General features: G+C 45.7%; 1 long non-coding RNA gene across 3 annotated transcripts; it reads left to right on the top strand.

Moving 5' to 3' along the window:
• LOC116860728 lies at window positions 1–26,646 on the top strand. Of its 3 annotated transcripts, none has more exons than XR_004381343.1 (4): window positions 1–62; window positions 17,958–18,085; window positions 19,933–19,982; window positions 23,480–26,646. It is a non-coding gene; the product is annotated as an uncharacterized LOC116860728 (long non-coding RNA). The 3 variants fall into 3 exon arrangements; XR_004381341.1 differs by lacking the exon at window positions 1–62 and adding an exon at window positions 6,044–6,286; XR_004381342.1 differs by lacking the exon at window positions 1–62 and adding an exon at window positions 12,645–12,727.
• The last annotated feature ends 711 nt before the right edge of the window (window positions 26,647–27,357 follow it).

A 27,357-nucleotide genomic window follows, 5' to 3' on the forward strand; every position in this document is an offset into this window, starting at 1 on the left:
CAAACCCAACATTTCCAGCATGTCCAAAATGGGAGACAGGCGCCTGAGTAACCCGGGGCAAGGTATAGTGCCATCACGCTTTAACTTTTGTTCTGTGGGGCTTGCTAAATTGCTGTGAAGATACGTTCTCTGCTAGCGCAAGTTCGGCGGGGCCGGGCTCTGCGCTCCAGCTTTCCGAGGCTGGGCAGCGCGCGTTCTGGCCCCTTTAGCACACTGGTCCCCCGGGCGGATTTTTCCAACTCGGTAGCCACGGGGGAGAGGGGCCCAGGTCTACACCGTCCTAGGCGCACACGTATATAAAAGAATATTTATTTAGAGTTCGGAGTACATAAAAATGCCCAGATGGCTTTGAAATGGTTAGAGCAAAGAAATAGGAACGACGCCGTTTCTCATGCCTATGGATGTGATCTGGGGGAAGGGGTGGGGTGGGTGGTTGCGAAGGACACTAGGAAATCAAATCGACCCTGGTGATTTTGACCCGCGAGGAAGGGGGTGCCTGCCAATGGCCAGGGAAGGTCCTTACCTCTTGCTGAGTGTGCGTGGGTTTTTTGTTGGTGGTGGTTTGTTTTGTTTTGTTTTAAAGATACACACAGAGCTTGACGTCTAGCTTTTTTTTTTTCCCCCTTTCCCAATTAAAGCCCTCAAAATATTTTCCGCTAGGGACTGAGGAGATTGAGTCATGTCTTCAGGGCCTCAACTAAATCCCTAAGAATTGCATGCAGCCGAGCCCAGGTTTATTTCAATAGCGCTGTCCAAATGTATGATATTTGTAAACCTCCACGACAAGTTCCTTTGATACGGTGTTCTGGTGGGTGTGGAAGGGTCACCTGAGGAGCTCATAATTCTTTTGGAGAAAAATCTCGGTAATATAAATATGGATTTTGATAGAGGAGTTTACGCGGTCGGAGGTCTTTTGCCTTAGCGTGGGAGTAGAAGGTTTGGGGAGGACTGTGGGTATCCCAGCAGTTTGGAGGACCGACCTTTATTCACAGTCATTGGTGCAGACCCCAAAGATCTGGACAGTCAGGTCTTTGGGAGAGCGAGATGCAGTGCATTAGCTACCGTTTATCCAAACTGTTCAGTTACAGGCGAAAAATACCTGATGTGCCCTCATTGTGCTTCGGGCTTCTCTTGGGTTGCTGTAATAATGGCCGATTAATAAAGCCACTGGTACGCCCTCAGTGGGAAGGGGCATACTGTCACGCCACGCTGTAGGTACCTCCAAGGTCAGCATCAATAGCATCCTGAAGGTGGGTGCAGGCCCATTAGTGAGGGCTCCCGGAGGGCTCGCAGCAGGTGAGTAGCCCGCCCTTAATACGGTTCGAGGGGGCGCCCTAAGGAGCCCACTCTAGCCTGGAGATGCGAGGGACATCCGATGTCCCTTGAGAGGACTCTGGAACCGAGAAACCGCCGCTTTGATTTTTATGTCCGCGAGGTAATGGGGAGTCACCCTTGAAGTCTTCCCTCCGGGACACAGTGCCCACTCTCCCCCCTCCCCCCTCCCCCCCCCCCCACACCGAGGCGCCGCCCTCCAGCCCCAAATTCGTTCCTCTTCCCCTTGGCCTTTGGCCCGGCGCTGCCAAGCCAACGTTTCAGGCCCGATCCGCCGCCAGAACCCGATCCAGCTCAGCACCCACACAGGTGTCAGCTTGAGCTGACATTATGTAATGGATTTGGCAACCGGGGCTCTTACCAAACGGAATTAAGGAGGGTGGGGTTTTCTCTTTTCTTTTCCTTTTTCTTTTGACTACATCTGGTGTCAGGTGGACTTGATCCGTGGCAGCAGGTGTTTTTTGCAGGAAAACACCAAGCGGAATGGCGGCCCTGGTCAAAGCACTCCCAGAGAAGGGCCCGAGGCAGGCCTGGGGGCCCTGTGCCCAGCCTCCAGCTCCCCTTCCAGAGCGGCTCACCTGAGGTGGTCCTCCGCAGCCTCCGCGGGGGCTGGCTGAAGTCCCGGCGCGAGGGGCGTGCGGGAGGTTGCCTCTGCTCGCTCTGTTTTCTGGTCAAGCCCCTCTGGTAAAAACTGTGGGCTTCCAACCTATAACTATTTGCCTTTTATTAGCTTACAGATCCCCCTGCGTGTGTGGCTGAGTGTAAGGACGGAATATCAGGGGATTCTAAGTAAAATACCGTCGCAGGTGACAGGGAGCCCCGCCTTCTTGTCGGTAGTTTCACCTGAAAGCCAGTTCGGCGGGAGCAGATCTCTAAATACCAAAGCCAGCCAGTTCGGGATTTTTGATAAGGACTCCTGCTCAATAGAATTTTGAAAACATTGTACCAATTTTGGTACGCTGTAGAAGGGGATTGCATATAATGAATGACAGACTCCATTTTGCTAGACAGAAACGAAAGAAAATTTAGGAAAGGTGGCATCTCCCTTTCCAAACCTTCAGTTTACTTGTGGACCTCAAATAGTTGTCTTCAATGAATTTAACGCCAAGGGCTGGTTTGAACTATAAAAAACCTTCAGGAGGGTTTGCCCCTTAAAGGGCCAAATGCTAGATTTGGGGTATTGGGCTTCACCGGGAATGATAAAATAGCAAATAATGTTTAAGTGACCACCTCCAAGGTTAAATCTGAATCTCCGTGTTCAGTACCAAAAGGACTAATTCATATCATTAAAGATGATGTGAAGGTTGAAAGCAAAGGCTGGGAGAGTTGACAGTAACTGTGAAGACAGTGGCCAGGGGCTGGGTGTCCAAATGGTTATTTACAGGAGTTTTGGGCAAATATCCCAACTCCTTAATTTGGACTCATGAATTCAACTGAGAACTCACAAAGACTTGCGTTCCAAGCACACAAATAAAAATCTTTCTCTCTCTCTAGAGAACCTCTCATATACAGAGGTCAAGCTGCCAGGTAAAGCTGGCCAACCCTTTACAGCGATATTTACCAGACCCTGGAGGTCCCATGGCCTCTGTGTTAATTGTAGCATAACTTCAGCAATGACTACCTAAAAATGAGATTTTTAAAAAATCTAGTGAAAATAAGAAGGAAGAAGAGGAATATCTGTAGGGAAATTTTTAGAACAAAGTTTAACCTGGCTCCATTAAACATGCCATGGTCAAAAATATTTAGTAGTGAATTCTTGCTTTCCTTGGTGCTGCAGAAGCCACTGATTGTTACCACAAGAGCTGTTAGCAAAAAGAATCAGGAAATAGCATCCCCACCCCCACTCTTCTTTTGAAAGGCACAGGAGTTTCTTCACGAGTTCTCTTTGCTGGATCTCATCAGCAAGCTGAAGATCCTGTAGTGATCTGGGAAGGGACCAGCCCTGACACGCAGCCGTCTGTTCCTGGGAGGAACTTGGAGATACAACTATGATCTCATGTCAAAAGGACAAAATGATTTTGCCCAGAATCAGGTTGTTTTCAAGTTACCTTTCGGGTCTAACCACATGGTAGTTAGAAAACTGATAAACATACAGTGTAGTCTCGAGTGAACCAGTTTCCTTTTGGGGTTTTCCTTGAGTCCTCTTAAAGGGTCCCAAACCTTTAAAAGGGGCAGGCCTACATCGTTGGGCCATTGGTGGCTATAGGGTGTTGAATTCAGGCACTGGGGGCATTTTGCTAGTAAGTAAGATGAAATCTTCAAGGTTGTCAAAAAAGATTTAGTAGGGAAAAAAGAAAAGTAATTTATAAAGTTGACTCCTTAAAATATAAAGAAGAAAACTTTTACACAATGTTAAGCCTTATTTAAGCATAACCAAAATTTCCTCTATCATCTTCTACCTAACAGATAATCCATTACTTTCTTTTACATTAATTGTTCCATATCTCAGAGCTGTACTTTGTTGAACCCGCTCCCCCCTCCCCCAGAGACCCAAACCTGAGGCCTCAGGATTAGAAGCAAATAGTGGCTAATACTTTCAAAGAAAGAAGCAAATTCCCTAAAATTCTCTTCAACAAGCAGAGCACTTTAATTATTAAGCAATTGTTAAATAATGCAAAAATGAGTTCTTTCTCCATTATACCATTGTACTACAGCCTGAACGTTGCCCTTATACAAATACCCACTTCTAAGTGCACGGCTGATCCACGGAGAGTGTACTCTCATCCTCAGAAACCAAGCTCCAAACCGCGCTGGTGCGCGACAGCTGGGGTGCTGATGTATGCGGTGTGCGCTGGCAGCATAGCGACCCACTTGTGCAGGCTGGGCTGGGGTCTGAGTACTTCCTACTTCCTCTCCTATCACCGCTCTGCAAAAGAATTTTTAAAACTCAGACTGCACACCGGCTCCTTTTGCTGAGGGGAAATATTTTCATTTGCCTACAAAGAACAGTTTTTCAAGAGCCACTTCGTTTGCTCCATTTTCTTTCAAAACTATGGTGGGAACAAACTAGCAACATTTTATCATCCTTATTCTGGAACAAGATTTGGCAGGTAAATGGGTTCTAAAACACACCAAATGTCGAGCAGTTTAACATTCAGAGATTTTTGTATGCTGCAGATAGATCTATAGCAATAATAATCCCTTAACTAACTATACAAATGCATTGTTCACCCAACCATCCAGTGGTCTCACTGCAGTGGGAGAAGGAGGGTGGTTACCGTGACATCATTGCTATTATTTAAATTAAACTGCTATGGTAGAATATAATTGTTAATAAAAGCCTTCTTTTCCCCGCCCCTCAAGGTTTCCCCTCCCCCTCTGGTATTTTATGACGTGCCATCCACGATAAATATAAGCAGAATTATGTCGATCCTGGTAGCCTGTTCTGTAACTGTAATGTCGCGTCTACAGGTCAGCAAAGAAATGCGGAGGATAATTACCTTCTTTAAAGAATACTTTGAGAAAATACACTTTTTTTATTAGTTTAGGGTGCTTGTGTTCAAACTTTTCTCTTTACAAATGTGTATGCGTATATACAGAGAATTCTATAAACGCTTGTGCACACCCTCTGTAGTATTCCTGTGTTTGTACATTAAATGCTGCCATGTAATCATTCCATTGGGCGGGCTTAATGCATTTAACAGAACTAATGGGTCGTCTGTGCTGAAAAGCATGCTCCTATTTTTTAATCCCGTCACGTAATAAAACGGTTTTGTACCAGTCTGAGACTTCCACCTTTACCCATTATAGATGCTCTTGTCCCAGAAAACCCTTTCAACAACTTTTGGTTCCTGTCTATTGCTAAAACGTCCCCCTTCTTTCTATGTAATTTTCCTTTATTTTTAAAGCCTATTTTCGTGTTTAATAATAATAATAACAGACAATCCTTGCAGTATAAGAAACTCGGTTGAAATGATCCAGTGAGCTCCCGCTTTGGTCCTTGCTGCTGAATCTCAAATACTGGATATGATCCTACTTGGTCGTGGGCTCCAAGCTGCAGGAGACCGAAGCCACTTTTTCGTGCCGGGATTTCACCTTCTTTCTAGCCTGGAGTGTGTGCGCGCGCTACACACACACACACACACACACACACACACACACACACCCCTCCCCGTAAAACAAGCGGAAGGGGTGCCCCAAATGTGAACAGAGACGCGGGACTGAGGCTGAGCCTGGGAGGTGGGGAAGCAGCCCGTGCGAGCGTCGCCCGCACCAGGGGCTCTGGCTAAGGTGGGCGCCGGAGATCTGGGTGAGGACGCGCGGGGACTGCGCGGGCTTCCAGCTCTTGTCTGAGACGCAGGCGAAGATGGCTAGGTGCCCGGCAATGAAATCAAAGTTCCGTGGAGCTTGGAATCCCTAGATAGCCACCCCTGTCCGGGCGGAGGAGAGCCCTCCACAGTCCGAGCTTAAGCGTGGAGCGGCCTCTGGCGCTCAGTCGGCTTGGGTAGTAGCCTGAGAAGGGGGTCCCGCGGCGCTTTTGTACTGCCCCGCCTTGGCCAGCCGCGATCTGACGCACCGGCTCCCCCGGGACGCTGGGGGCGTCGCACTGCAGCTGGGTGGGGAGCAATTTATTCCTCGCCGTCCCATCCCAGCCCATCTTCGGTTACTCCACCCTACCCCTCCCATCCCTCCACCTCCTCCTCCTCTTCCTCCTCCTCCTCTACCTAAGCCTTCACTACCTCTGATTCTCCACCTCCTCTTCGTTCTCCTTCCTATTTCTCTCTCCCCTCTCCTCCCTCCCGCCTCCCTTCCCTCTCCCCCCTCCCTTTCTCTTCTGAATAAGCAAGCTTTTGCTTCTAAAAGTCACAAGTAATCCTCGTGTGTGACAGAGAGAGAGAGACACACACACACGAGCCTGCCGAGAGGAGCTGCAGGCAGGAGGGGAATCTGGCACAACGGCTGGGAGAGGAAACTTGACGCTTCTGGGCCACCATTTGCCAGGGCCTCGCTCGAGGTAAGTACTCTGGGGACAGCGGAGTTCGATTCCTGGCAGGGTCCAGCCTTCGCTCGTACCCCAGGCCCGAGAGATGGGTACCATTACCTGGGGCTACTCAAATAATGATGAAAATGGGGGTGGGGTGAGAGCGGGCGGGCTGGGGGGTGGGGGCGGCGGGCAGGGTTCCAGCCGGAGGGCGGGGGCCAAGAGGATTCTGTGCGCCTCGGAGGCTGAACTCCGGGTTCTTGCCCTGGGGCACCCTGTGCGTCCTGCCAGGGTTCCAAGCGACTACGAGAGGCTGCCAGCTACCCGATTTCCCTCTCTGTGCTGCGCGTTCCCACAGCTCCCCTCTTTTACACATTCGCGTGCAAATGAGATCCTGCTCTGTCGTGAAGGGACAATCTGAGCCTCGTTCAAATCCCGGAAAGGGAAAGTTTGGCAAGGCGGGGGCTGCGCAGCGCTGCGGTTCCCTGGAACCTAAATTGGGAACCAGAGATTTGCGCAAGAAATTGATAGTTTTCATTTTTTTTTCCTGTTAAAAAAAATTACCTTTAACGAAAAATTGTATGTATTCAAAAGATTATTGGATTACTATGCTTGATCAGGTGCTGATTACCTACCAATAAGCGTTTTAAACACACGCACATCCTCGCGCGCACACATACAGACACACCAAGGACTATGTGCGGTCGGGAAGGCCATCATAAGTAACCAAGAATTCAGAGTCGCGAGGGCTGTTAAACGTGTAAAGATTGTGTACGTGTCCTCCATGTGTGCAGAGAGCAGAGGGAGGGGGCTGAGGGAGCACGCGTTGGCTCGGCGTTTTCTCTGTGCCTGTGTGTTTCGTGTGTTGTCAGCTGGCTTAGGTTTCTAAGCGCTGAACGCTGCCAGGGGCGGGGGCCGGCATCCACCATCCACCTCGGCACCCTAGTGGCGAAACAGGACTCATTTGTTTGGTGCAGAGCGGTGACGACCTAGAAGAGACTAAAGTGTGGTTAGGTCGGCCCCCTGCCATCCATTACACCTGCGGCAGATGGCTCAAGTGGTAGAATGGTTTTGTTTGCGGGGATGAAGGAGGGAGGAGCGGGAGGCTAGAGCCTCGCCCCATTCTAAGGAAGTACCATAAAGAACCAAAGACATGAAAGAAGCCATATTCGTACCATCAAAAGCAATAATGTTACCGCAGTCCATGAGTGAGCCTGGGACATGTTACTGACCTTGGCGCCTGACCCCAATTGATGAGATGGCAGAATTTTAGGACCAATATATTTTCAGATGAATTTTTGATAAAGCACCTCCTTCTTCACACACACACACACACACACACACACAGAAACACAACACCTGTCTCCCACCAGATGCACACAGGTGAACTTGGAGCTCTTGGCTCCCTGGAGCCAAACGTCATTGAGCCCCTGCAGATTTCACTGTAGCTGAAAGGGAGGCCACTCCAGAGGCAGGGAGCCTCTCCTTTCTCCCCAAACGATTTTTGCAATCAGCCTGCCAGCTACAACACATAAGCCTCCCCTCCCCAGATAACCAACTAGCTGGGATTTAGCTGGATACATTTCTAATGTATCCATCTCTTTTTCACATACAGTGATGTGCCTTTCTGAGCAATGTTCTCATCCGTGCATCCCTTTCTTCCTTCATGCTCCTCAACAAGCAGGAAAGGAAGTGCACACACACACACACACACACACACACACATCCTCCCTAGGCGAGCCCTGAGGAGGGCAGGTGTGACAAAGGAACATAGATACAGTCTAATGATAGCTTAGCCTGTCTTCATTCCTTAATTTTCTAGCTAAGAAACAGGAGTTAAAAGAGAAATATAAAGAAGACCTAAATAGAATGAAAAGCCTCATCTCCACCTTTAGTTCACACACACATCACTGTAACAACCATGGATATATATATATATATAGATAGGTAGAATATAGAATTTATATTTATATGTAATATATATTATATATAATATAATAGTATGTAGGTATTCATGTTGTGGAATAAGAAACAATTTCACTGGCCTAATTTTCTGTTCTCGATATAATTAGGGTTTAATATGCTAATGCTTTGATTGTGATTAGGTATACAGAGAATTTCCACCATTTTGACACTTAAGTCCTATTTTTCTATTTTCCTTAATGATAAGCCAATAATTTTTAGATTCAATAAAACTGAAGAATATCAAGCAACAATGAGAACTCATTCTAGCTAAGATTTTCAAGTCACAAATAAAGCTGCATTCTAGAAACCTAATTCTTCCCAAGAAAGGGAAAAACATTTCAACCTCTACGTTTTTCAAGATGCTTTCAATACCCAGAGCCACCTCTGAAGTGGATTTGGTTGATGGGTGTTTGTCATGTGCCCAGTGTAATTTAATTTTTCTGTGATCATTTTCTTTTCCTATGAAGGTTTCCATTTTAGGAGAAGAAAGTTGAGTTTGATATGTGCAGTGGGGTGCAGAATTCATTGAGAGAAATGCCATTAGGATATAGTTCTATTTTATTCATTATTAGTAATACAGGTTTGTTCATACGCTATACAAACTGATAAGGGCCTGCTCCGGGATGTGAATTCATATGTTTTCAGAACACATTCAGATACATTTGCAGGATAAAGAAGAAGAAGAAAATATTGCAAACAGTTGAGAAGTGGCCTTCTTGAGCATTTTAGAGAGTTTTTCAAATAAAAAAGAGGAAGAGATTGAATCTAAAACTCTTCACATTAGAGGCACTAAGAGATTCCAATCTTATTTAAATAAATCAGAATTAGTAAAACTTTGCAATAGTAGAGAATGCAGACAAAAATCTAGCCCTAACAATACTTCTTTCCCCCTTTTCCTCAAAACACTTTATTATTTTAAAATTTTTAACTTTATTCAACTTCATTTATTTATTTATTTTGAAAGTAGGCTCCACACCCAATATGGGGCTTGAACTTAGGATCCTGAGATCAAGAGTCACAGGTGCTACAACTGAGCCAGCCAGGCACCCCTCAAAACACTTTAGAAACCCTAGTTTCAACAAGTATCTAAAGCTAAGTAAAATAATTTTCAGGATGAACTCGAACTTTCTATGGAAGTTTTTTAAAATTCTGCAATATTAATGAGCGATATTTTAAATAGAAAATTTCTAGGATGCATATTAGTTCAAATACCCCAGTTTCTCTAGGAAAAGAAATATATATTTTAATACTTAGGTGAGTTAACACCCGAATCACACTAAATCATGTTTCTTAGGCCCAGGTGAGACTCAGAACCCAAAGCAGGAAACCTGAGGTATCTAAGAGAGAAGTGGCTAAGATCCCTCTTTCCTCCACCCTCTGCTGGGACCACCTCCTTTTCATAAGAAAAGACAATTTGCTTGAACAGAAAACACTAAGAGAAAGTAAATCTGCAATACGTGAGTTGGTTTCTTCCCATCCTCATACTTACTAGGTTTTCCTCAGTCCCTGCCACCCCTTGGCATCCTCTCCCACCCTTCTCCACCAAAGCCAACAATCGAAGCATTTACATTTATTTATATGTAGCAAGATCTATAAATACCCTTAGGTCTCGAAAATATCTCCACCACCCCAAATTTGCTTTTACTTCCGGCGTAATTAAGAAGATCGTAATTCTTAAAGAAAAACCACCCAATCTCAATCCCCGGGAGCGGTGAGGGTGCTCTCAAGGTGCAAGAGGCTGGCGAGGAGGAAGGCTCGGCGGGTCTGCGTTCCGGGAGCCAGCCACTGACTGTGAGTCTGTGTCCTTGACTCGCACATTTCCCCTCTTAATGGAGGAAAATGAACTCTCCTAGGTTCCTAATTTGCAAAGATACCATCTTTAGTCAGCGCTGAAATAGGAGTGGTGGAGAAGAGGCCTGGGTCATGAACCCGAAGAGGTCAGGGCTCCAGCCTCTGCCTGAGTCTCTCATAAAACCAGGAACTGTAGTCAACTGCACTGAGGGTCCCTTCGGTATCCAGAAGAAAGAACCTCAGGGGGGTGGAGCCTGTGTGCCCGCATGAGTGTTCAGTCCCATCCTACAATCCCCTTGAGTCTCTAGAAGCTCAGGCTTTGCCTTCCCGGAGGCAGGCGAGGCCTAGAGGGGCAGGCCGAGCCTTGGGTGCAGATTCTTGTGGCCTCGCAAATCCAACGCTGCCGGGCACCCCCAGCCCAGGGCCGCCCCGACGGCCCCGATGCCGTGCCCACGCGGCCAGTAGGTGTCGCTATTCCCCTGCTGGCCGGAGCCAGGAGCCCCGCGCTGGCCCCCAGCGCCACTCAGCCTTCCGTGCCCGGCAGGTTCACAGACCCACCAGAGCTCCCGAGAGAGGGCCGCTACCCATCTGGGACTGTCCCCTCTCTCACCTGGCCATGGCCGTAGCGACAATGACCGGCCTACGGGAGCGCCTTGGGGGAGAGAAGGAAGAGAGGGGTCTGTTGGGGCGAACGCGGGGCCCCGACGGAAGCTGCTCGAAGCCACAAACTCTCCCTCCTTTCTCTTCTCTTCACGTGCCGTGGGCAGCGACCGGGCACAGGGAGTATCCTGGTAAAATCCCGAGCTGGGGGATTCAACCGGGGCTCCAACCCCGGCTCCACGGTGGCTTTAAAAATGAGGTTGAAATCCCAGCTTCGAGGGAGCTAGCCACACAAAGAGTGGATTGGTTTCAACTTCTTGCCTCCAAACAATTAGGAAAAGAAGGAAACCTGGGCCTGGCCACTTGCGTGAGCTACATACCATCTTGTGCACACGTCTGCACGCAGAAATGCCGGGTAATCGCGACCGCCCCTCTCCCCTGGCTCAGGAAGGAGTCAGTATTTGGATGTGGTTGGCTTCTCCCAAAGCATTGCTTGCCAAATATCATCCCCTTTCGGAAACCTAGCAGTTGGCACGTCTTTGGAATCTGTATTGAAATTCTAGGTATTGAGAATTCTGCGCCCTTCTCTGGCGTCCTGCGGCTGCCTGCCTTCGGCCTCGGTGTGCCGCGTAAGAGATTATTAATCAGAAGCGTTCTTTTTGTGTGTGTCTGAAAAGGAGGAGGTTTGGCTTATGAATACTGAGAGGGATATTTACAATGGGTGCATCCAGTAGGTAACTGGAGATTTTATTATAATTCTGATTGTTTTATACAGGGAAATCACTGTTCTGATTTGAAGATAGGGAGGGGGGACCGCACTGAAAACGCTAAATTCAGAACTTCGAGTTACTGAGTTAGGATGCAAAATGGAACTGGCTTTGTATTTAAACTAACGTTTAAAAGCCAAAATCTTCATTTAAAACGTGGGGATATTTTGCAGTAAAAATTTTTTAAACCCCACATGTGATCTATATATTTTGGTAAACACGATCAGTTGGTGAAGAAGAAAAATGTATCAATCAAATATCAAAGGGAATGAAAGAATAATTCTTACTTAAAGTCCAAAACATTTCGAAACACGTCTTGTTCCTGACTCTGGGCCTTGGTCTCACTGTTTTGGGGGACATGGCTGGGGAAATGCCTGAGTATTCAAGGCAAGCCTTTATTTTTACCTTGAGGTGGCCAACATCATCTTTAAATGTCATGCCTTTTGTTATGTTTCACAAAATTGGCGACTTTATGTTAAATCCTATATCTGTTATACAATTCTAAATAATTATTTCTGATTGAGACAGCAAATTAATCATTCATTGATGTGGGAGGGGGGAGAAACACGTGTCTAATTGGAGGTTGTGAAGTTCAGTGATGTGATATTTTTAGCTTGGAAAGTCCAAAATCAGATATTTGGGTATCTCTCCCCCTCCCCTCTTTTTCCCCACTGCCTCCCTATTTTACCCTTTTTCACCCAAACCTTTGGGCTCCCATCTCCGCTGTCTCCCCATTTCCTCAGTCTCTGTCTTCCTTTCCCTTATGGCGCCAACCCCCACACACACCGCAGTGCCTTTCCTCTTTCCTTTCCCATCTCTTCTCCGCCCCCCCCATTCTGCTCCCCTTCCTCTGTGCGTGTGTGTATCTCTCTCTCGTTTTCCACCTCTCCCCCCCCATTTATTGTCTGATCCTATCAGTCAAGTTAATATAAAAGTAGCAAGTGGGAGGCCCAGAACCTCTCTCCCGCGCACCCAGGACACTTTGGGGAGGTGTCGGTCACTGCCAGGTTACCGGCTGGAGTGGTGGCCCTTGATGCAGGGCACGCATCTTGTTGAGGAGTTGGGGTCTGCCTGGGGTTGCGGGGCTTATTCAAATGCCGCCCGCTGCTGCTGTGATTCGCAGGGACTCGGCCTCCATATGGTAATGCGGGGCGGAGTGGGGGGAGGCGCAGAGGGTAGAGGAGGGGAGGATGGGGGTGAGGGCGGGGTGGGAGGGGGCTCCGGCACCGCGCGCTCGGCTGCCGGGCTGGGACAGAGCACCCGGACCCACGGCGGCGGCGGCAGCGGCGCTACCCACCCTCCGCCACAACACCCACTGAACAAGCGAGCCACCGAGCCACCGGCCCCCGGGGTAAGCCACAGCGCGCACACGGCAGTGACGGTGATGGTTGAGATGCTTCAGGTTACTACCATGAGCCAATAAGGGAGATTAGAAACAGAAAAGGAGATTACTGAGAGATCAGAGATAAGAGGTGTACCTCCCTGTGTCCCTTGTCACACAGCGCGCGCGCGCACGCACACACACGTCTGTACACACATGCATGCACAGACATCCGTACATGCACACATTCCTTGCTAGTACCATCTAAATATATGCACCGCCACTCTACGCCCTGAATGGTGGCGGGTGTGTTTGTCCTGATCCCTGCATAAAGGCAGGCAGGTATGTTCGAGAGTCTAGGCAGGAACAAACCGCCACGCACGATTGAATTGCAGCTAAACTCGAAGAGACATTTAACCTGCCGAATTGTTTCGCTCAGCCAGGTGCCCCCCGGAAACCGGCAATTCTGCAGCCAGTTGTGAAATCCTGCAACTATTCATAAAATGTGCTGAAAATGTACTTTAGGAAAGGTAATCTTGCTATGTCTGGCAAGGTAAGGGCAAACGTAAAGGATTAGTGTGTTTCCGTTTTTTAATGTTTTACGTGTAGCCATCTGACCACTTTTTATTGGGTGACATATCATATGAGCACTTTGGTGTAGGCTTGGGAAAACTACAGCCAGAGGTAGGGCTGGAAATGCCATAAGAATTAAGGGTGCTAAAAATGGATGCTGGATCCCAGCATGAAAGATGGCATACAGCTGTAGGTTTAAAATGGGAGAAAATACATGTGAATATTTATACATGAAAGACATTGGGGAGGGGTGAATCTTGCCCTGAGTATCTGTGCAGGTAAGTCATTCATAAGAAAACTAATTACCTGTGCATGTACTTGGACTTGTTTAATTGAATAAGCTGCATGTGTGCATACTTGCTGTTCTTTGTGGCTATGCAATTATGGAATCAGTCTTTTAAAAATGATAGCTTTGGGGGAATTTTAAAAGTGGACTTCATACATATATATTTTCCAAAAGCCATTGTGTTGAATAGATGTATTGCCAAAGGGAAATCTGACCCTATAAACAAGATTACCATAGCTTGATATCTAACTCAAGGCCTATACAGTTTAGGGTAAATCAACTGGCTTAATATAGTCAACTGTTTTGTTTATTTGTTTTCATTTCAAAGTCAGGAATTAAGGATGCTTTTCAATCGAGATAATGTGCCTGTTTCCAGTCACATAAGGTAAAAATGAAACTCAGTAAATTTTGAGTGCAGCAGATAAGGTAAAACATAGAACATGGTTGAAAATGTCTTCCTTGCAGAAGGCTGTCCGTTGCTGTGTCTACACATTTTAAAAGATTTTTTTTTTTTTGCGATAAGAAATGCTATAAGGCAATAGGTAACAAATGCCGCAACTCTCAGTTAATCAGCACAAAAATTCTTTAGAAATTTTTGGAGTCACTTCCCTTTATACATACATTATCTCAAATGCGCTGGCCCGAACTGTGTTTTTGCTAATATGAAGTTAATTAGATAATCAAACTTTGAGCCTTGAGCAATGGACATTACAGCTAACCAAGGGGGTATGTCAGGAAAAAAAAAAAAGTGTCTTTTCTTTTATGATCAAACCAAGAGGTTATACAGCTGGCATTACATACATGACAGATGTGCATATTTGGAGCCTTAAATACACAGAAGCAGGGAAGCAACTGTGCGTATTATCTAGCAAGAGACAGCAACAGACACTTGCCAAAAAATACAGACAGAAAGGGACAAGAGAGACAGACATAACAAGATAGCAAAAAAAGGAAGGAGGAAATCAATAAAACGATACAACCTGAACTTTTCGCGAATTAAAAAATGCAAATATATCTTTACATATGCATCAGTATTAAAAATAATACACGCTGGAACCAACAGGAGCGGGAGCAGGAGGAGGAGGAGGAGGAGGAGGAGGAGGAGGAGGAGGAGAGGTGGAGGAGGAGGAAAAGAGGAGGAGGAGGAGGAGGAAAGAATGGAGGCGCCGCGGAGCCCTGATTATGCATGGGCTGGAGCTGCCTCCTCTAACCTGTTCTTCTCCGAGCCGGGCAGCCGGCGGTCCTCAGCCGCCCACAGAACAGGAGCCGAAACAACCGTTCCCGAAGGCTACAGCGTTTATTTTTCTCTTTTGGGGGTTTTGGCGGTTGTTTCAGGGGCTCGCCAACTGGCCCCTTTAATTAAAAGCTTCAATAAAAGGCGATCGCGCCAGGAATGCACCGGCTCCTCTCCGCGCAGGATTTGCATATTTTTTTAATGCCCTAATTTCCTTGATGTATGTAAATGTAGCCGGACGTAGAGGGAGACAGGGAGCTGACGTCAATGGACGTGACCTCGCAGCTAAACCTTGAACGTGAAGCCGGGATGGGGGAAAACACGGAGCGGCAGCCGGCGGAGTCCGCTAGCGCGGGCGGCGGCAGCGGCAGCGGCCAAAACCAGGCCGAAGAGGCCAGGGGGCCCCGTACCGACCCCGCGGAGGACAAGCCTCCGTCTTCTTTAGCACCGCCTGGCTTTCAGCCCCGCCAGCCTTCCGGCCGTACACACAAGCTCTTGGTCCTGCGCCTCCGGCGCCACCAAATACGTGTTCTTTTGCTTCCCCCAGAAAAACAAAACACTCAAAAACAAACCAAAATCAGGAGAGACCAAACCAAATCAGATCCCCCAATGTTTTAGACCAGGGCTCGGGTAGCTATCAGAGAGACGACTCTGACAATGGAACATGATTTTTTTGTTTGTTTGGCTTCTCTCTACAAGAAGAGGGGAGACCGCAGACAACACCAAATCATTCCTAAAACACGATAAGCTACACGTGTTTCCAGTAGGGAGCGGTAAATCGCCCAGCCGACTGCTGGGAGCTTCTCGGTTTGGTACCTGTTTACCTGTGCACTCATTAAGCCCGTCGGCTTCATTAACTGCCATGCTATTAACCTGTGTTATAATGTGACGAGGTGTCTCGTGCGTGTGTGTGTGGGTGTGTGTGTGTGATGGAGATGCTGCGAGCGAGAGGAGAGCGAGATCGGTGTTTCTCCAAGGCCACCTCTGGGACTTATCTTCAGGGCCTGGGCTGGAGTTCGAGTTTCACCCATTTGGGAAGGCGGGGTATGTCTATCGGAGAAGGCTCTGTCTGAACAGCCAGGCCCTTCCTCTTACACCGTGTGGTAGGAGGTCTTTTGAGGTGTGAGCCATTCCTCGGTCGCAGCCCGGGGCGCTGCCTTGCGGATTCATTCAGCCTGGTGTGTTTTTATCTCGGAGCTCAGCAGCCTCAGCGAGGAGGTAGCGACTCTCGGCGACGCGGCAGGGAGGCCTTCAGACTATTCCCCACCCCCGCCCCCCACCCAGCCCCGCGCGCCGGCGTGTGCGTGCCTGCGCACCGGGCGGGAGCCGCTGGCACCTCCCAATGCACAGCCGCCCCCGCTTCTGCTCGCCACCCACTCCTAGGTAGCTAAGAAATGATCCTCGGCCTCTTCTGGGCCGGGGCCATGCGGAGTCCGGGGCGGAGGGCCGAGCCGCGGGTTGCCAAGGAAGGAGCGTCGGAGGCCGCGGTGTTGGTTGGCTTCCCAGTCCTGCCCTTGGCCGCCAAGGCTGCGGTTTCTTCGTTCCACCTCGCAACCCTAGCTTTGTTTTCCTGACATGCTCGTGGCCACCGGGCCCCACGCCTGCGAGGGGAATGTGGCCGTGTGCGCGGGGGGCGGGCGCGCGCGCGGGCGGGGGCCCTCCCGCCAAGGACACGCATGGTTGTCTGTCCTCCCGCTGCACTTGGCGGGAAAGCTGGGGGCCGCCGGCGGGACTGAGCGCCCGCGGCTCTCATTACCACCTCCCCGCTCCCCCCGGGCCGCATTTACATACGGGCCACTCGCCTGAATTTTTATAGCCCCCGTTCCGCCCCCGGTCGCACGCGCGCAGGCTCGGAACAAGCGCCCGCGCGCGCAGACACCCGCGCCCAGGTTGCGGCCGGCTGGGAGCGCGAGCAGGCCCAGGGGTGCAAGCCGCCCTCGGCGAGACGGATTCTTGCACCCTCCCTCTCGCGCCTACACCCCTGACAGCCTCCCGGCTCGTGTTCCAGGAAGCCCACTTTCCCTCAAGGCCCCCACCCTTCTCTCCCTGCACACTCCCACCCACACCCTCCCACATCTCTCTGCCTTTGCCTGGAACACGTGCGCGCGCGCGCACACACACACACACACACACACACACACGCTTTTTCTTCCCCCCTCAAAGAAAAAAACCCTATAGGGCGTCCCTGGTACGTTTTGAATAGCTCTGGAGTTTAAAGAATAAAAATCCTTATAACGTATTGCTTGTCTTTAGCCAAACACATTTGACGACCACAACAAAAAGAGGAGGAGGAGTAAGGAAGGGGACTTGAACCAAAAGACCTTTCTTTTTTTAAAAAAAAGTCTGCAAGTCAAAAGGTCATTCTCCAAGTTTGTAAATAAAATTGCAAAGGGAGTTCTTAAAGGAAAAAAGGAGAGGCGAGGAGGAAGGTAGAAAAGATCCACAAGTTACATAAAATGGTGCACTGGAAAAACAAGACGGGCCTATTCTTTAAAAAAAGAAGAAGAGGAAGAACAGGAGAGAGAGAGTCTAAAGAAATCAATAGAAAAAAACTGAAGGAAAAAAGAAAAAGAGGGAAGAGAAAATAAAAGGTAGAAAAGGCAAGAGAAGTTTCCAAAGAAATGTGTTCTTTACATCCTACAATAGGAAAATGTAGCCATTGCCTTCCTTCAGACGAGACATTTCTAATTTGTTCCGTCTGTCAGGAGGGGACTATGAGAGGTTTGGGTGCAAATTCATTATCTCTGGCAACGCAGAACGTAGTGTGGGGACTGAAAAAGACCGTGGCAATGGATGAACAATAGGGCTTCAGTTCATCAGTAACAAAAGCAGTGGGGAAATTGGTTGAGTTTCAGAGCACGTCCTCCTCGGCAGAGGGGGCTGGACTAGACCTTGGACAGCCCCCCCAAAAACTTGCCAAGCCTCGCACACACCACTTCACTCTCCACTCCGAGGCTCAGGGAGCAAGTGCCTGGCGTGGGGGGGAAAAGTTGGCTTTTTTCCTCTTTCGTCTTTTGCGCCCTTCTCTCTCTCCCCAGAAGGGAAGATCCGTTTAAACTATTTTAGAAGCAATCAAGCAAGAATCACCGTGTGGAATTGAGCGGCAGTTTTAAATGTGCTGTGGAGAGGAATGATCTGAAAATTTTTTTTTTTTTTCTTTTTTTGAGACGCCGAAAGGAGCCTGTTTGTGTACTGCGGCCGCTCTGTGACTCTGGATCTTGTCTTCTGGCCGGCGCCTCGATTCCTGCCCAGCTGGATTTGGGGGGCAACACCGCCTGGCGCAGGAGGAGAGCAAGTGAGTATCGTGGCGGCCCGCAGGCGGCAAGCAGTGACCGCTGCAAACCCCGCGCCCGCGCTCCTCACCTCGTCCCCGAGCCGGTGACCGCAGAGCCCCGCTGCGGGCCGCTCCGAGGGCCAGTCCGGGGCTTTGCTACAGCTAATTGATTGTGAGTCTCGGATGCTAAACCTGTTGATCTCTGGAGTCGTCTGAGCCAGAACTGTTAATTATCCAGCGGTTTGACCCCCAGTTGCAGAGAGATGCCAGGAAAATTTAGCGTTGAAAAGGGGAATTTTGTATGTAGTTTTGTGTTGTTGTTTAGCGGCACTTTTTTCTTATAAACGAAAGGCTAAATACAATTGTATTTTGTGTTCCTGGATTCAAGATTTGCATTTTGAATGATTCTTTTAACCACCTCAAAGTTGCAATCATCTGGCAACGAAGTGAGGATCTGACTGGGTTCTGGTGGAAACTTAACGTACACTAGCTAACTAGATGTAGTGGATTTCCACTTCCCTTTTCTCTAGCCTTTCGGATTCTAGGAGGCGAGAGGCCGCTTTACAGGGTTATCCCAAGTTCAGATTCATCAAGATACAGCCATCGCGGCTAGTTATTGGGACGTGGAACATTTCAGCTTCAGATGCTTCTGGTATCTGAGGGGAGCCGGTCTCTGCAGTTTGTTTGGAGCCCAGACTCCGCTGAGGGAGGCAAGATCTTCCTTCCGTGGCCTGGAATTGTCTGAGGAACACCGGGAGGTGGGAACCCACGCACTGTATTTGCATTAGTGTCTGCAGCGTTTTCTCTTGCAAATGTACGGGCGCTGCTTGAATGGGGGACTGTCTTGAGGGTCAGGGCAGCAATGGTATTGATCAGAAGTTAGACCGGAGGCCCTGTCAAGTCACGGCCATGGCCCGGGGCTTTTTTGGGGGGCTGTGGCTGCCTTGGGCCCAGAATGGCAGGGTCGGATCCAGTTTCCTCCCTCTCCTGGTGCCCAGCTCTTCCCAGCACCCTCCTTCTCCACCTTGCCACCAGTAATTAGGGCGCTGTCTCGGAAACGGAGCTCCCATAGTCAGCATAATTGAACCAGCACAGTACTTTCATTTTGCAAAACCAGTAGCCCCACCCCACTACTCCAAAATAACAATAAGCATTTAAAAAAATCATAAAAGAAAAGCAACCTATTTTTGAGAGAGTAAGACTTCTTGAATATCGAGTCATGGAGGAATGGGGGAAGGGAATTAAAAAATCCACCACTTTACAGCAATCAGGTTTTACATTATTCATTGATTTACTGAAGGAAATAGCCAATCAGGAGCCATAGATATGAATGCACATCTCACCGTGCTGTGGCCTTACAGTAAACTATTTGCATCTTTCTAATGGATTAGATATTTATCTAGGGATTCCCATTGTTTGAAAGGCCTAGAAATCCAGTTCCTTAAACATTTAGAAAATACGACTTTGTTCCAGTCTTGAAATTCTTACATGAAAGAACTCTCCCTCGTCTTTTGTATGGCAGGTTACAGTGTTCAAATCCCTAATGTTTTTTAAGGGTCCCTCTTCCTTCCAAGCTAAAAATAAAAGAAAAGAAGAAAGAAAAAATTAATTTCCCAAACCCCTCCAGATTCTGCATATTTTGCATTCCTATTATCATGCATGTCTCCATTTAAATGCAAATTAGCATATTTAACCCTGTGGGTGCTGAAGCCCAGCATACATTGTACTGGGGCTTTCTGTAATCTCTTGGCATTTTAAAGGATCATGGTAATTGCAATACTTTAAAATGAAGCCAAATCTAAACATGATTATATAGCTATATGTATATATTAAAACTGTGATCATTTGTTTTCTTGACTGTTTTTCAGATGAGACTACAAAGAAGCATAAAATGAATAGACAATACAACCAACCAAAGGTAATTTAAAATTTTATATTTGGTAAAATCAAAATTATATACAAAGCCAAAATAGAATATCATTTGCTGGATGGTAGGCCTCCTGTGTATTGCATATGTCCCAGTTCATCCAACAGATACGATTCCAGAAAAATCTAAGTTTCCATATGTGCAGTTTTTTTCCCTGTGTGTAGCCTTTGTATACTATATATCAAGAATAATGCAAACATAACCTGTAAAGGCCTATAAAAATGAATTTCAGGATACAGAAGACATAACAGGACACTTTTATTAGAAAGTAAGCCAGTCAAGTACCTTGCCTGAACTATACAAACTGCTGTAAATTAAATGGCTTTTATGTAGAAAATGGTAGTCTTGACTGTATTAGTGAACTGTGGTTTACTTACATAAGAATCTACAAACTCAGTATTAAAAAGGGATTTAGTGATAGGCCAATTCTTTATACACTCTGCAGTAGTCTGAATAGGACTCAGAGAGGTGTTCTAAATATATATGAGTGGCAAACCTGATTATTTGCATTTATGGAATAGCATAATTCCGATCCAAATATGTGGAAAATCATAACTTTCCACTTCTAACTTAAGCAGAGATTGTTTATTCCCAAGAAAACCAGGATGTTTCAATTCATGTTTCAGCCATCTGGAGACCTATAAAAAGATTAGAAAACAAGCATGACAATCACGTCCTAATCTACGAGCCATTAATGGGAATTTATTAGAGAATGAGCAAGCAAGCCATTTGAATTCAATATATCCTTCAATATGCAGATTTCAGAAAGGGTATTCTGTATTTCAGAGAAATGGCTTTCTGAAAAACAAAAATATCTGAAATAAAAACATGTAGGTGTTAATAGTTGCTCATAACAATGTATGGCAGGCATTGCTAGGAATCAGTCCAATTGTTTCAACTGGCTCACATCCTAAGTGATAATAAAGTCCTTGAAATGTATATGATAAACCGTGCCATGGACCTTGGCAATATTCAAAATAATCAGGTGTTCAGTGTTAAGCCTTGCTGTGTATCTTTTATTTCTCCATACCTTGAAAGGGGAAGGAGAGGTAAAGTGTTTAATTGGCTATATGGCTAGTGAACAGACTGCCCATAATCTTTATGTTGACTATTTTCACTTTGGGGGGCTCTCACAATGAATCTACGGTATATGTGACATGTATGAGGGCCAGTCCTGGAGTCAGGTGATATGACTATGTGGCATTGCTTTAGAAGATACTATTCTATGACAGTATTTTCTGTAGCTTCTAATTGTAGAAGCACTTTAAATGTTCAGTGTCTTGGCTTTCATGATAGTCACTTGGGTTCTAAAAATGCATTTAATTGTTAAATGTGGGAATATAGCCACATTAATTTGCGAATTCACACAAATATGGGGTGACACACATACACAGACACACATGTATCACATCTCTCCACTTTCACCAACCCCCACCCAGATGTATACAAAGCAAAAAAATATTCTAAAAATATCTGGCATTTCTTAGGGTTTTGACTTAAAGAATTGAATTCACCTGATCATATGCTTGCTTTATGTAGTACATGCCAAATCACTAATGATTCTGCTTCTAGGTCTTGGAAAGCAAGGCCAAAATACTCTCAATCTTCCAATGCAGCAAAGCTCATTATGGTTTTACATAATGTCCAAGTGGCATGTGCCTCAGTCATGTGTTCAGTTCTGTCCATTAGTTTATGTTGTGACCTCGTGGTTCAAGAAGGAACAGTAACTCCATGGGAGTGTGTTTCTCTGAATTAGTTTGTAGTCTGCACGTACATTTTATATGTAACCCAATGCAGCCATTTCTGATCACACTTCTTATACCAAGATTGATAAGAAAAGTAGATGAGTCTTTTCTAAATAATCAGAACACAAATGCTCACCCAAAAAAAGTGAATAAAAAAATCTAAGGGAAAGTTGGCATCTGTGTTTCTAAATTGTATCTTTAATTGGTGTGATATTATTGTATGAACTGTAGATTGGGGGCTTTTCTTAGCAATTTTGGTTCTGTCAGTCTTTTTATAAGATTTACATATATGTGTTCTGTACGTAACTTGGTAAGCATATTCACACTCATGTCTTATAAGAATAAATTACTGAATTAATGAAAGAGTATATATTAATTCTGAAAGTGTTTTAGTCATTGGGCAAAATAGTCCACCTAAAGAAATGAGAGTATTGTGATAAACTAGTGATGTGTGAAATGAATATGAAGATTTATGCCATTCACGTGTAGCATATATTTTAAAGAATAGCAACAGCACCAAACATGACTCACAATTTTGGGAAACAATCCATAAAGTTCACCCACGGTGAATATGTGTCTTACATGGACTGCACCTTAGCTATTCTGAGGAGGGGCAGCTGGGGATTAGAACTGTACGTATCATAGATGCATTAGATATAGATCACCCATTAACGAAGGAGAAGAAGAAAAGAGCTCTTCAAAGTGACATATTTACACTTTGAAAAGTCCTAAGAAAAGGAATGAGGCTAATTAATAAAATAATATCCCCCTCTAGATAGAAAAAAGGTGGGGGTGGGGAAGGGAAAGGTGGGGTAAAGTTATGCTCTTAACACTCAGGTGTTTGGTCGTTTTCATGAGGTAAGGATACTTTTTTCATAATTTCATAAGGAAGACTAGTACGTTTCGTCCTTCTTTATGAAAACTGATTTTTGAAATGATAAACAAAGGCTCAGCGTTTTTATTACAGCAGAGTTGCGTACAACAGTAGAAACTAATGCTGCAGTGTTTACCTGTGCTACCTTCGAAGGCACACACCCCATGCAGAGTCATTTTTTAAAAAATCAGGATGAAGTCGGCCTGCTTAGAGCATTCCGTTTGAACTTATAGAGCAAACCAAATACGCTGCCCTATCGCCATGGCACATAGATACAAAACATGCCTGAGCCGTGAAGCCATTAAAAACACACCACCAGAGCAAATTGTCAATGTAATCACACATCGACTCACTGCGTAATACAGATCTGGTTCCCAGCCCCAGAAAGCAAGGCCCTGCTTTAAGCAATAGCAAAGTGCCCTCCATCTGTCTGCCCATGCAATCTGCCAGAAGAGAAATGCAGGCAAAGACGTTCCCCAGATCTGAAATGCTTTTATATGTCCTTAGAGAGAGATTTCTTCCAGTCTTTGGATATTAGAGCGATCTACACTAGCACCGAGGAGGTAAAAGGCCGCGGGTTGCTTTTCCTGGAGCGGTCGGTAGTGCTAGCGGAAGAGATGTTGATTGAGAAAATAGGGCTTGTTGCAAGGCTGCCGCCGCCGCCGCTGCCGCCGCAGCCGCTGCTCGGGCAGGAGGCGTGGGGCAGTTGGCTGATCACTGATGCATATCAATAACCGTGTACTTGAGATTTCTCATGACATCATCATTACCTTGGTCTCCCGCGGTCTCGAACCTTTGACCTTGCCGGGCTGGTCCACATTTTGGCAGTGAAAGCCCCTCCAATGATGGCCCTTTTCTCCTTCTTTCAGACCGGGGGCAGCAGCACGCCAGCAAGACGGCATCTTCTCCTCCCCAGCCTAGAAGCCCTGTGAAATCGAGGATCTTCCCCCTAAAACACACACACACGAGATATGTGCAATCAAGCTGCCACCGCTTGGTAAAAAGCTCACGGTGCCTAACCCAAAAGGATCAGGAGCAGATCCTTGAATCAGCTGTCACCTCTTCTATAGAATGGGATGTTTTTTTTTTTCCTTCCTCCTTAACCTGCGCTGGAAATTGCCGCTGGCTTTGTACATCTCTATAGAGGGAGGCTAAAGAGTCTTGCGTGAGAATGAAGCAATTTACAATGCAAATAGAGGCCTGTGGAGGGACGGATGTTGCTGCTCACTCGTAACCGCTTGCTGCACCTTAATAGCTGGTTTTATTTTCTGATATTAATAGATGAATTGTTGGCTAACGCTGCCGGAGATTACTTGCTGAAAGGAAAAAAAAAAGTTCGGAATAAACTTTGAAAGCAACAGATCTCGTTTGGATGTTTTAGCCGCACACACAAACAGAAACCAGGTCATATTTACATACAAGAAGGAATCTTATGTACGACAAGTGTCCTGGAGGACTACTCTTCGGTGCTACCAGAGAGATCGGGATCTGGAGTCTGGCCAGAGGAAGACAGAGGCGTGTGAGGGAAGCGAGTTGTTATCTTTGGTTATCTAGCTGTATGAGTGTATTGGTCTTCATAAAGCTAGATAACCGAAAGTAAAAACTCCTTCAAGATCGCCGGGGAGCATGTGAGAATGAAAGACTACAGCCAAGAGACAGTAAAAACCAGAAAGGTCAGGAATACTTATTGAATCTAACTTTGTTTTTGTTTTTGCTTTTGTTCTTTTTCCTTATGACTAAAGGTGGGATTAGAGGAAATTAAGTGACACACAGATGCCACAATATGAAGGTGCCAGATACTTTGAGAGGGGTTGTTACAGATGCAAAGGAGAATTGTATGGTGCTAATAAGTAAAGATGCATGTGTAGTTTGTCCTGCTTTAAGACAAAAGTTTATATGAGGGTGGTTGTTTTATGTTTGTTTGGTTTTTTTCCTTAGAAAGCTGTTGTAGAGATGTCTGGTATCTAGTTTAAAAATGATTTCATAATACATAAACGTAGGCTATTTCCTTCTGAGGTTCCCTACCCCTGAAAAATTTGAAGATTATGCTTGAGGACTGTATGTATTGGGGTTGTATATCAAATTATATTAAATTAGACTTTCAGAAGAGTTTATAATGGAAGGTTAATAATTTGTATCTCTGAGGACATACAGCTAGCAGAGAAAATGCAAAAAAAAAAAAAAAAGCAAAGGCTGATTTTTATTCTTCTATTCAAAATACAAGGACAGATGCTTCTCTGTTCCAAGAGGGTTTCCTTGAGGAAGCTACTGAAGCAGAAAGACATGATGGAGACGAGATCGCCTCCCCTCTTGTCAAAGTGTTAAAAAAATGTTCTGTCTTACTCTGCGCCTAGCATTGGAAATGAAAGTGACATTTACGCCACAACCCACGTGTGCGCCTCCTCTCTTTTTGTTTAAGGATGATCAGATCTATCCAGGAAACAGCTCTGGCATCCCAAACTGAAATAATTAGGACGTATATAGACCTGACAAAAATGGAAAGGGGGTGGGGAATCTGAGGGTCTGTCTTGCCTAATTGATTCCGATAAACGGAATGCAGGAGATGTGAACGGCAGGACGCTCCGATTCCCACGCTCGGGGGCAAGTGGTAAAGCGGGCCGGCAGCCTATGACAGACAGCCCTGTTGGGGGGTGGGGGTATGAAAAAAACATCAAGTGCACACACCATACTCATCTCCATCGCCTAAGAAAGTAGAGGCATTTCCCACCCACAGCCATCTGCAGCCTCCCAAATGGTAGCACCAACTGGTCTGTAGCTGCTGCATACTGTCTGTTTCTGTTAATTTTATAACCGCTGTTTAATTTGGCCATACTTAAGTTCAGCTTTCTTCTTTGGTTAAGGTTTTCAGTATTTAAGAAAAGCTAGTGGAAAGCAGCTCCCCAAAAGTCCCATTTCTGCCTGCTCTCCACGTCAGATTCTCAGTCTGTACTTTTGGCTTTGTGACCACCTTTTGGCTTTTGTTTTGGGTGGATTATATCTAGACAACACATACTCTATAATGGACATTATTATCACTTCATCAGGCTGTTTACCCCGTAACATGATATATCTAGGAACTTGGCCCAGTTATGCTAGTAGACACCCACTAGAAGTAAAACTATAAAATCATCAGCCTACAGAAAGCTAATTACAGTAGTAATATGATAAAAGGTTGTTTTGGTATGGTCCCAGTGAGATGCATTCTATACAGCCATTTTTATTGAATCTAAAAATTACTCTACTTAGCAGGAACTTTGGGGCTTTGGAGGTCCCCACTGCAATCTTTTCATAAAAGTTCTTACATTTTCCCACATGTCAAAGCAAACATTTGTATAGACATTAAACGTAAATACAAACATCGCAGTAAGAAAATGCCTAAAGTGGCCTGTTCTCTTCCATGTGGACTGGATTACTGACAATCTCAAATTCCAAATACAGAATTTTTCTTCAAAAGCATTACATTTTCCTTTGTAGCTTCAGCACCTTATAAGATTCTAGACTGGAGAACCCTGTAAACCCACTGTTAGTTTCAGTTAGAAACTCTGAGAGACTTTATTGACGTAAATTCTCATTATGGCTGCTGAACACGTGCCAAAGTTTTACTACTGTAGTGACCGTTGAGAAGACCCTTGTTTATTTACATTTGAAGCACTGTTTGTGCAAACAACCTTTCATTGTTAAGTGCCTGTATTCCTTTCATTTACTTCATGTCCAGGGGTGCTATTTACCTAGGACCATTGTCTACTACAATTAACATTTACATTACAAAGTGTGTGGTTTTCTTTCTCAAGGAGGTTCAATTAAGGCAATAAGATGTTTGCTAGGGAAACCTATTGTTTACGGAAAGCACTCAATGGAGTCAAATTACTGAAGCTTTTGCTTACATCTTGGTCTTTTATGTAAATGTGTTAAATATAGCATCTAAGGAAAATAAACAATATTATAATTATGTGTTTGCCATTGTCATATCAAACTTGCTTTGTACCATACTAATGTTACATGACTTATCGATCAATAAAAATACATTTCAATGTTATTATTTTCATTTTATTTTTTGCTGTTCCACTATTCCTGCTGCAACATGTCCCAATTTTTCTTTTTTCTATTGCACATCAAACTTCTGACATTTTGTTTTATTTGTGTGTGTTGAAGAGAGGTACTATATCTGAGCATGGGTCTGAAGGATGTCCAATGTAATCTCTACAAGGACCTTATAATAAGGTGATATTTCTTTGAAATCTGAAATATTCCAAAGGCATGTATATATAAGTCAAAAGAAGTGTAAATATCAGTTAAGTAGTTCTTTGAAAGCTAGTTTTAACATTGGCAGGAGCCGGATCAAGTTTATTTAGCATACCACTGCATTGTAAAACAGTTGGAGTGAAGTTGCAGGTTGCGTGAGTATGCATGTTAACTAGTGGGAACCAAGCGCAGTCTTTGTGAAAGGGGAGCAGCAGATTGCTGTGCAAGGCCAATGTTAAAAAGGCAGCTGAATTTAACACCATCTGGAAGAAAAGATCCCTTCACGACTTTCTCACACCGTCAGACAAAACTAGTGTCTCTTGTTCCGAGCCCTTGTCTATGCAACCATACAATACTGAGTCATTATACTTTTGCTGAGAGAAAATTTGAGAACACAATATGGGTAACCAGTGAATGACCAAGTTTCATTGTGCCCGCTTAAGTCGATTGAAATCTACGTCTAGAGCTATGAATGGTAGTATTGTTTTCCTCACCAGGGCTGTAC

Source organism: Lontra canadensis, unplaced genomic scaffold (assembly GCF_010015895.1).
Source record: "Lontra canadensis isolate GAN:19392208 unplaced genomic scaffold, GSC_riverotter_1.0 scaffold4, whole genome shotgun sequence".
Lineage (NCBI taxonomy): Eukaryota > Metazoa > Chordata > Mammalia > Carnivora > Mustelidae > Lontra > Lontra canadensis.